Consider the following 11,414-nt stretch of genomic DNA (forward strand, 5'->3'; position numbering starts at 1 on the left):
AGAAATATACCATGCTCACGGATGGGAAGACACAGTATTGTTAAGATGTCCATTTTCTCCATATTGATTTCAAGTAATCCCAGTCAACAGACATAAAGCTGTAGTCATCAAGAGAGTGTGGTGTGGACAGAACAGAGTCCATAAACGGACCCACACACTATACACAATCCATTGAACTACACCCAGTGTATTCATTTAGGAAAGGAAGGACTTAACAAATTGGTAGTACAAGCAGATTAAGGTTTGGAAAAAATGAACCTTATAAATGACACATTTGGTTTATATAATTTGAATCATGCAGTTTGTACTCATGTGTTTTTTTCATTCAGTATTCGTGTTTTTGAGATTCATCCATGCTGTTGTGAGTATGAGTATTTTGTTCCTTTATTGCTGAGTAAGATTCCAGTATATTACACTTGGTTTACCCCTTTTTCTGTTGATGCACATTTGGTTTGCTTCCACTTTTTGACAATTATGTATAAAGCTTCTGTGAATGTATTTGCACAAGACTGTGTCCAGGTGTGTTTTCATTTCTCTCAAGTGTTGGGGGGCGGGCCCGAGATGGAGACTATGAGGTCAGAGTCAAATGTTGGGAGCTCGAGGGTCTCTAGGACTCCCCATGGAGACCAGCGTCCAGCAGGCAGCTGGAGAGATGGGTGGTCTGGTGCTCAAGGGGAAGGTAGGGACTGGAGATGGACAGTGGGAAGCTCAGGGGGTCCAATAGTCCTGATAATGGTTGCTGTCTGTTGTCAGTTGAATTGTGACCCCCCAAAAAATATATATTCACGTTCACACCCTTGGTACCTGTGAGTGTGATTTTATTTTGAGATGAGTCTTTGCAGATGTAATCAAGTTAATATGAGGTCAGACTGGATTGTTGGACCCTAAATCCAGTGACTGGTGTCCTTATACAAAGGGGGAAATTTGGACACAGACACATGTAAGGAAGAAGGTCATGTGATAATAGAGGCAGAGATTGGAGTTATGATGCTCCAAAGCAAGGAAGGCCAAAGATTGCCGGCAACCACCGAAAGCAGGATGAGGGAAGGAAGGGTTTTAGCCTAGAGCCTTGTGAGGTAATGTGTCCCTACTGAAACCTTGATTGTGGTCTTTCAGCCTCCACCACTGTGAGACAATACATTTCTGCTGTTTTAAGTCACCCAGTTTGTGGTAAGTAGTCACAGCAGCCCTGGGGAACTAACACGTTTTCTCAGCATCTATTGTGAACCAATTCCTCAAGTGTTCTGTCTCATTAAATCCTCACAGTGACCCTGAGAGGCTCAACCCTGTCCCCGTGTTACAGTGGAGGCTGGTGTGAGCTGCCCAAACCCCACAGGCCAGCAAGTGGAGGGACCAGATTGAATCCAAGTAGACCACCCAGAATCCACAATCGAGTCTTAATCAGTGTTCCCTGGGTATTTGCCTGTGTCCAGGCACTGCCCTAACTGCTTTGTGAGCATTCAAACAGTCAATCTGTTCCTAAGAGAAGTGACAACCCAGAGCTGTTACCCTGGCTGTCCACACTTCCATAGATTTGAAAAAGGGTCTCTCTCTCTCTTCCTCCTTCCCTCCCTTGCTCTTTTTCTCCTTCTTTTTTTCCTTTTTTTCCCCTGTTTTTTCCTCCCTCCGTCCCCAGCTTTGTCCTGGAGGAGGGAGAAACAGATCTCTCAACATTGCCTTCTCTCCTTTATCTGTCTGTGCCCAACTCTGAGGTCCTGCCTGGACATTGTTTCCTCACTGTCCTCTCCCAAGAACTAGTCTACCCCTGATCTGTGATACTGGGTGAAGATAGTTTTGTCTATTTTTTTCACCAAGAACAATACTTGATACATAATAAGATTCGGATAAAAATTTTAGCAGTGTAAAAAAATGGTGTACTTGGAAAATCTCTTTCCCCAACCCAGGTCTTTGTTCTAACCCCAGAATTTTCCTAACTGTCCTCATGTTGTCTATAATAGCACCTCAATGCTCCACATTCCACTACATGGTAAACCCATCAGGGCAAGGATTGTGTCTGTTCTAGTTTTCAAGGCAGTTCAGAAAATTTTATTCATAAGATACATCGCAGAGAAACCTCTGAGTCAGGCTGATAGTCCAAAGGAGGCCAAGACAATCAAAGCAGAGAACCTAAATAAAGCATATCCTTTCTCACACACACAAAAAGCAACGAGAAAGAAATATAGAAGACTAATTAATTACCCAGAAAAACAAAATGGAACGACATAAAATCTTCCCTCCAATTGCATCAAAGTGTGACAGTAAACAAATGCCCAGAAAATAAGGAAGGAAGTATACAAAGATGGTCATCAAATGTAGTTGGCTCTGGGAAACGGGACCTGGTGTTGACTACCTTATAGACTGCACTGCGGGCACCAAGAAACCTCATGTGTGGGATGGTGCTTGACAGAGTAGATGTTCAATCAACAATCAAGGATGAGTGAAAGCCAACTGCTTTCTCCAAGATCTAGATCTACATATTTCGTTTAATATGTATAAATTATACCTGGCAAGGTCTTATTAGAAAATATTTTAAAATTTTCCTGTAATATAATAGTCAGTAAATAAGGATTATGTGTACTTCTCACTATTATAATAATTATTTTTTGAAACAGATGGTCCCTCCCCCAAGAGGTCTTGTCACTCCATTTCTCAACCTCTGTAAATGAGGCCCAATACTCTCCTGTAATCTTTAGCTCCTCAGGTCTCCATTGGTCTCTTGAATCTTTGGCCCAATTGTCTTTCTTTTTTTGTGTGTGTGAGAAAGTTCAGCCCTGAGCTAACATCCATGCTAATCCTCCTCTATTCGCTGAGGAAGACCAGCTCTGAGCTGACATCTATTGACAATCTTCTTCCTTTTTTTCCCCAAAACCCCAGCAGATAGTTGTATGTCATAGTTGCAGATCCTTATAGTAGCCTTATGTGGGATGTGGCCTCAGCATGACTGGAGAAGCGGTGTGTCGGTGCGTGCCCGGGATCCGAACCGGGCCGCCAGTAGCGGAGCACGCACTCAACCGCTAAGCCGCCAGGCAGGCCACCAATTGTCTTTCATACAGCCTAACTGTTCTTAGTTCCCTTAGGCAATTAGGGACATTCAGACATGTGCAAGAGTCTCTAAGGATGAACTAGGAAGCAGAGAGCACATAAGAGAACCCCAGTCCCCTGAAGAAAGTATTCCAGTTCGCAAGTCCTTTTCTCTTAGGCAGGGCAATTATTTTCACCACTCCAGGTTATATGGCTACCTTTACGTGTGAGTCTTGGACCCCACACTTGAGGAGTTAGACTCCGTCTGACTGGGTGATTTTTGAGCACAGAAACTGGCTCTAGTTCAGCACCACGGACAGCATCATTCCACTGTTGGGAGACCATCAGGTCTACAATCTGTCTTAGGACGACAAACATTCGCTTGTCTGCTGAGCCACTTTCATTGCAACCCAGACCAATTAGGTCAAGACTAGGCTGGAAGGAGAGGAGAGTTCACTATGTCATAGCAAATAAAGGATTTGGACGCACACCACATTTTTAGGTCATCACCCCACAATCTTGGAAATTTGGCATCAACCACTCTGGTGTATGATTTTTTTTAGTTCGTTTGATGATAGAAAACCATCCAACTCAATGTTTCCTATGAGTGTGGGGCCAGGACTCCCAGAATTCTGAATGCAATAAGGAGTCCAAGGAGAGTTCAGGGCTTGGGATACTCACTGCCTGGTTTCTGGGGACCAGGCTGAGGAGAAGGACAAGAGGGATTCCAGAACCCGGCTTAATTGCTGTTTCAGTGGCTGGAAAAGTGGGGGTAGGACCAACACTCATTCCACCCTTCACCAGTGAAAGGGGAACTACTACATTTCTGTCCTAGATATTCCATTCCTGTGGACATCATTGTCTTCCAAAAATATAGTACAGGTAAGAAAGAATCCTTTTTCTCTGGCACCAATGGGGAGTGGGGTCTCTGCCAACCCAAAGGACAGCTGTATTCCCAAGCTCACATAATGTGAAGGATGAGGTCATACATAGGTTTTCATCATTTCCCCACAGTCAGGTTCTGCCCATAAACCCTTCTGACCATAAAGAACTCAAGAGCTCCACTTATATTCCCTCACATATCACAAAATGAAGGCTTTCGGGCCAAGGGATGGGAGCATCAGACCCAAGTATTGAGAGGGTAGAGGACGTATAGGTCCTGGAGCCCAGAGCTTCTCTGGGAAAGGGAGACTTCAAACACGCGTTCTTATGGAGTAAATGTGTCTCTAGTCAATGGATAATTAGTAATTTAATGGGAATTCTTCAACGTAGGGAAAAATACGAGCTTTAGAATAGGGAAAACTTGGATTCAATCCTGGCTTCTCCGCTTACTAAGGGGGTGACATTGGAAATTTAGTCACTCTCCTTCTCTGTTACTCAGTGTACTACTCTGCAAAGTGGGGAAATAATAAGCCCCATCTCACAAGAATGTTGTGATACACGTAAAGCACTGTATGCAGGTCCTGGTACAGGTGTGTGTTCATTGTGTGCTGGTTCATTACTCCTTGAAAATGCAAGATTCTGCTGGCAACTTAGCCTGATGCTACTTGTGACAAGTCCTGTCATGTATTAAATGAACACACGACATCTCAATCAAAGGAGCTAAAATGTCACTAGCAACATCCAAACCAGGAAATGAATAAAAAAATCACACCATATACTTCTTAATGGGGTCAAGTGGAAAGAGTCAGAAGTATGTAGTGTGGCACTGAAAATTTCCTGACCCTCTATAATTACCTCTTCTCCAGAAGCAGGAATATAAGAGGAAAAGTTGGGCTGAGAGAACCCTGAGAATTTTCATGAGATATTCAAATAGGCACATATGCTCATTCATATGAGTGAACAGACCTGAATAAAATCAATGAAAAGACTTCCAAAGAAGAAACCATTCATATCATTGGGGCTGCATCTGAGGGCGACCAGAGCTTACCATCTTCCATCACACTGTTCTGAGTTGGGGTTCAAAGAGAACGCCCAATGTAGGATACACCTCTGGGCTGATGGAAAGTTCCCTAGTGAAAGTTGGAGTGTCATAAAAGAGAGTCAATTCTCCCACCCCGCTAGGTCTGTGCTGAATCCCATTTTAGTTTTACCCTCTTTGACTCCCCTTTGCTTCCGTCAACCCCAGACGCTGAGATGTCAGAGAAGTTGATTGAAAGCAACACCCACTCCCCAACACTATCTTAGAGTGGAGGCAGCAGATACAATGTTTGGCCAGACTGTTTGTGTTAAGCATCAGAATACGAAAAATAATGAACATGAACACTATGAAAACATACTACATCAGAAAAGGGACAGAAACATACAAGGCTGTGCAGGCCAAAGAACCCAGTCTGGAAGCAATTATAATGCAGGAACAGAAGAAGATTCCTTTCACGTGTTTACAATACAGAGGACCTTAAAAAGACACAATAGTGACTCCTAAAAGCTCAAGAAAAATGTGAATAATTGTTAAATCTAGGTGATAGGTTTATTGTTCTTCTCTCTTTGGTACTTTTGAAAAAATAGTTAAATAAAAATTTTATGTTTTCCCAGTTCCCATACTGAAATATTTTGTTTCAGTTTGGGTAATTTCTATCCATCAATCAATTTACTGATTCTTTCCCTGGTTGTGTCAAGTCTATTGAGTCCATCAAAGGCATTCTTTGTTTCTCTTATCCTATTTTAAAAATTTCTACCATTTCCATTTATCTCTTTCTTATAATTTTTAACTTCCTTTTGAAATTCTCCATATGATCGTGCATTTCACCCACCTTTTCACTAGAGCTTTATCTTAATTATTGTTATGTTAAATGTTCCCATCTGATAGTTGCAACATCTGGTCATATCTGAGCTGGCTTCTGTTGATTGCTTTGCCTCTTGATAGGCGGTTGCTATTTATACTTTTGTCCGCTTAATAACTTTTTATTGAATTTTGGACATCATATTAAGAAGAGTAGAGACTGAGATGAGCAGTGTTTATGCCTGGAAGTGGGCATGTCACTTCTTCAGTTGGGATATTGATGTTGAATTCTGAATCAACCCAGTCATAATTGAGCTGGATTTTGGTTTTGTGGTTTGTGTAGTTACTTTCAGTCACCAGAGCTTCAAATTCCTCTGTCATTACTTAGGATTATATTTGGGTTCTGGAAGGGGTTTTTAATGTTTTATTTCCCCACTTTTAGCTTTGGTCTTCCCTGAGACCTTGTTTCTCAGAGAGGTTCATCTTCCATGTTCTTGCCCAATAGATTGAATATTGTGCCGATCATTATCTAGAAAGTCTTAATTCGTTGGAAAGGAACTAGAAGAGGCAAAAAAAATCATGCAAAAGTAAAAAGTTGTAGTATATTCATACTACAACACATCAAGACCTGTTATAACGGTACATTAATTAAGGTCATGTGGGGCTGTTACTAGGATAGACCAATAGAACAGAATAGAATATTCAGAATCAAACGTACACATATAAAATTACTTGATTTGTGACAAGAGCTATACTTAGGTGCAGTGGGGAAAATATGTCCCTTTCAGAAACAGTGTTGGATACATTGGATATGCATATGGGAAAATATGAATGGTAACACCTACATTACACAATACATGAAAATCACTGCTAACTGTTGAGATATCTAAAGGTAAATAGTAAAACTTCTGGTATTTTATTAGAAAATCACCTGTGTATTCTTTTTTTTTTTTTAAGATTTTATTTATTTATTTATTTATTTATTTTCCCCCCAAAGCCCCAGTAGATAGTTGTATGTCGTAGTTGCACATCCTTCTAGTTGCTGTATGTGGGATGCGGCCTCAGCATGGCCGGAGAAGCAGTGTGTCGGTGCGTGCCCGGGACCCGAACCCGGGCCGCCAGCATCCGTGCGTGCGCACTTATCCGCTGAGCCAGGGGGCCGGCCCAACCTGTGTATTCTTGAGGAAATGCAAAGATTACTTAAAAAGGGCAAATATTTATTAAAAATGAAAGAAAAGATTGATAAACTTAACTACATTAGAATTAAGAAATTCTATTTCTAAAGATGCCATGAAGAAGATATTTGCAATAAAAATATCCAAGAAATAACTTTTATGCAGAGTATTTAAGTATCTTCCAAAAGTTGATAAGAAAAATATCAAAAACCAAAGAGAGAAATTATAAAACAGTTTAAACCCTTCACAGAGGAAGATGTTCAAATTCCCCATAAACATATGAGACGTTTCCCAACCTCATTAGTCATCAATGAAATTCGAATTAAAGCCGCAATGAAATTCCACTTATCTTCTACATGGTTAGAACGACAACAAAACAAAACAAAACAAAAAGAACAAGGAAATACCAAGGATAGTCGAGAATTGACACTGCTGGAACTCTCATATGCTCATGATTGGAATGTAAATTTTATAATTGCTTTGGAAAACTGTTTGGCAGTACCTACTGAAACTGAATATGCACGTACACTATTAATGAGAAATGCCACTCTAAAAATATACCCAACAAAATTGCGTATTTATACCAAAAGACACGATGATAGCAGCACTTTTCAGAAGAGTTCCAGTCCAGAAATAACCCAAACATCCATCAAAAGTCGATGGGTTATATGCAGTGTGGTATATGCACACAATGGAATTCCTTCAAGAGTGAGAATGAATTAACTGCTGACATGTTAGTAACTCTCACAACAAAAATGTTCAGCACAGGAAGCCAGACACAAAAGAACACATAATGGAAGATATCAATTACTGAAAAATCAAAAACAGATAAAGCTAATCCACGATGATAGAGTCATTACATTGATTACCTTTTTGGGGGGTTGGGGGAGGAGTAACTAGGAATGGGTTTTGTTGGGGCTTCTTGATCTAGGTGGTTGTTCCAGGAATGTCATCATTTTGAAAACTGGTCAAGTGTATCTGTATAATCTGAACTGTTTTCTCTATGTATGTTTTGCTTCAATCATTAGATTTAAGAACAAAATAAGAGATATTTCACGCAAATATATTCTAATCTATTTAAAGTTCAGATGATAAACAAAATAATAAGAAAAATATAATTTATGGAATCTGTCTCAAGAAGAAATGAAAAACCCAAATAGCCTTGGATCCATAGAGGAATCGATTCACTGGGAAACATTTTTCAGGGAAAAAATTCACTAGAAATTTCTGAATGTGCAAAGCAGAAATAATTCCAATTTTACATAAACCCTTCTGAGTATGAAAGTCACATCAGCCAGTGTGACTTTTGCTTTCTCTAGACCTATATTGAGCTCTACAGAATAGGAAAGTGGTGGTGGCTGATCTCCAAGAACCTCCTCATCTCTAGCAGCTGTGGGTCTGAAGTTGCACTTATGTGCACAATTACTATCCTGTTCATGTTCACTGGCTTCCTGTTGTGGTTTACTCTTGTTTTTCCCAAACTGTTCTTCCCATAGTAAGGGACTCTGGTGACCAGACTGTCCCAGGGAATTACCTGGCATTTATGGTTCAATAGATGCTTCTACTGCTGGTAGTGCTTCTGCAGTCCATGCTGTAGGAAGGTGAGTGGACCAGGAGCCAGAGGGGTCCAGGGTGGGGAATGAGGGTGGAGTCAGAGTCTCCTTATCTCCAGTATCTTTGGCTCAGGTCCAAAATATGACCTTGAGATGCAGAAGCTGGTGAAAGTGCAGGAGAGATTGTGTGTTCTTGTGACCTGCACCATTTCCTACCCAAAATTCTACTGGATGGATTCTGACCCAGCTCATGGCTACTGCTGCAAAGATGGGGCCCACTCCTCGAAAGGATGTCCCAGTGGTTACAAATGACCCAAATCAAGAAGTGCAGGAGAAGACTCAGGAATGATTCCACCTCACCTCCTTGGTGATCTTAAGACCTACAACTGCTCCCTGAGCATCAGAGATGTACATAATGGAGACAAGAGGGCACACTTCTTTCAAAGGAAGAGAAATTATTACCTGAAATACCGGCACAAAATAACAAACTGTTCCTGAATATGACAGGCAGGTTAAGTTCCTGAGAAGGAGATTTTTCTTCTCATCCAAGGTCATTGGAAGCCTTCAAGGACCCTGGGAGGCTCCAGCAGAGGGAGTTCCCTCCCCAATCCAAGGTCAGCCCTTTTATCTTCCCTAGCCTTGACCCAAATACCTGAGATCCATTTCCCAGGGATGCTGGAATCCAGTTACCCTGGAAATCTGACCTGCATCACTTTTTGTTCTATACAGGCCCTCAATGGATTTTATGATGTCACCTCCATTGAGGAGCGCAATCTATTTACTGAGTTCACTAATTTTAATGCCAATTTTATCTGGAAGCACTGTCACAGACACAGTCACAAATAACACTTAATTTGCACATCCCATGTCCCAATCAAGTTGACACACAAAATTGACCATCACACTGGCCTGGGAGCCCAATATTCAGGATATACACATAGGCAGACAGACAGACAAACACACACTGCTGGGCATTGGGAACTGAGTACTGAGATGTGCTGTTTCCTGTGGTTTGTTCGGAGGAAGATGGTGCTCCTATGAATAGGCAAACAACCTTAGTTGTCAGGTCAAAGAGACCTGGGATAATGTCTTAGTATGCTCTTGTCCTGTATTTTGCATGCCACTTTAAACATCTCTCTGTGCCACCTATGTCCACCTGGATCACCAATCCATGTGCTGAGGCTTAATGGTTCTTGTCCCCTGAAGTCCAGCCAGTGGCTTTCCCCACCACCCTCCTTGCCTCCCAGCAGTTGAGCAGCTGTTGTGTCTTGCCAACAAGATGAGCCAACAGATCAAGGATGATGTGTGACAGCTGCAAAATCACCTGCCTCTCCAGTGACCCTCAGAGCCTGGTGGCGGCGGCTTCAACTTCTCCCTTCTCTGTAGGCCAACTTTAATCTGGAAACAAATAGGGAAGAAGATTCTGGGAAATGTATTCCAGACTGGCAAAGCCTCCACAGGTATCTTCACAGAAGGCTTCAGATCACTGTCTTAAAGTAAACTTTTAAATACAGTATGAGGAGAAATTTGTCAGGTTTACTTTTTCCATATTATCTATGATTTTTGTGGTTACTATCTCATTCATCTTTTTCTGAAGATCAAACCACTCTAAATCTCAGTGGCCAAAACAATGATTTTATTCTATTTCATAGAGCTATAAATTGGCCAGAGCCTGGCTGGCTAGTTTCATTCCTAGTTTTGCTTTGGGCTCTTTAAGGCAGTCCTGTTGGGATGGTGCCAGTGACTGGGACTGGACGTCTGACTCCTCAGCGTTCCTCTATGTAGCCTCTCTTTCCATCAGAGTCCCCTGGATTGCTTACACAGATGCCCAGAGATCCACGGGGCAGGAGTGGAAGCTGCCAGGCCTTCTTTATGTCTGAGCTGTATGACTCTCAGAATATCTTGTCATCCACATTCCATGGGTCATGCAGTCACGGACCCAATGTAGGTTCAAGAGGAGAAGATAATAATAACAAACTGCATCTTGTAAGGAGAGGAGCAGTGTGTTTGTATAAAGGAGGGCGGGATTGTGTGGGGTCGTCTTTGGAGATTAGTTCCTATGGCTACTCATCCGGCTGAGTGTCAGCTCCCTCCTCAGTCTGATGAAGGGATTACCTCTCACTATCACGGATGCTGGGAAAATGAAATGGGAACAGAGATGCAAAGGGTCAGCATAGAGCCTACCCCCCTGCACTGGGACCAGTGACAATAGCCTGGCATTGTTCACAGGACATTCCTGAGGGTGGACAGGGCAAGGAGGGGAAGTACAGATCTTCCTTTTCCCTCAGCCCCTCCTGCCAGGTAGACCTGAACCCTTCCCAGCACATCTGATACCTTGACCCTCTTGACTCCAAACATAAGGTCCCTGTGTTATGTTATCAGGCCCGCCTACAGATCTGCAGACAAATCCAAAGTCAGCACTCAGCTTCGAATCAGCACCACGGACAGCACCTTGGTCTTTTCCTAGGGATCCTCGGGAGCCAGGTAAGTCCTGGAAAGACAGAGTGTGCGCCCCCATATGGGTGGTGGCCTGATCCCTACTGAGGCAGAGGTGGGGTTGATCACAAACAGAGCACAGAAGTTGGTAGCTGGCAGAGGATCTCCAGCACAGTGGGGGAGTGAGTGGGATTGAGAACATAATACCTGAGAGTCAAGGAATTCCCAGGGTACCAGGGTCACATGTGGAACTCACATCCCTCGTGACTGCCTGAGTGTTTTTACCATGTCTACCTGGCCCATTCCTCCCTGAGACTCTCCTTCCAGTCCAGAAGAGCAAGAGCCCCTCCCACACCAGGTGGGCTTCACTCATCACAGTCACCTATCCCATGGCACTGGAATTGCCATGTTACCTGTCTGTCCCAACCACTTTTGTTCTCCTCAAAGGCAAGGGCTAGGTCTGTCATTTCACCCCTTTACTGGAAAACTGAAGGCACAGTGCACATC

Source organism: Diceros bicornis, chromosome 34 (genome assembly GCF_020826845.1).
Source record: "Diceros bicornis minor isolate mBicDic1 chromosome 34, mDicBic1.mat.cur, whole genome shotgun sequence".
NCBI classification, from domain to species: Eukaryota; Metazoa; Chordata; class Mammalia; order Perissodactyla; family Rhinocerotidae; genus Diceros; species Diceros bicornis.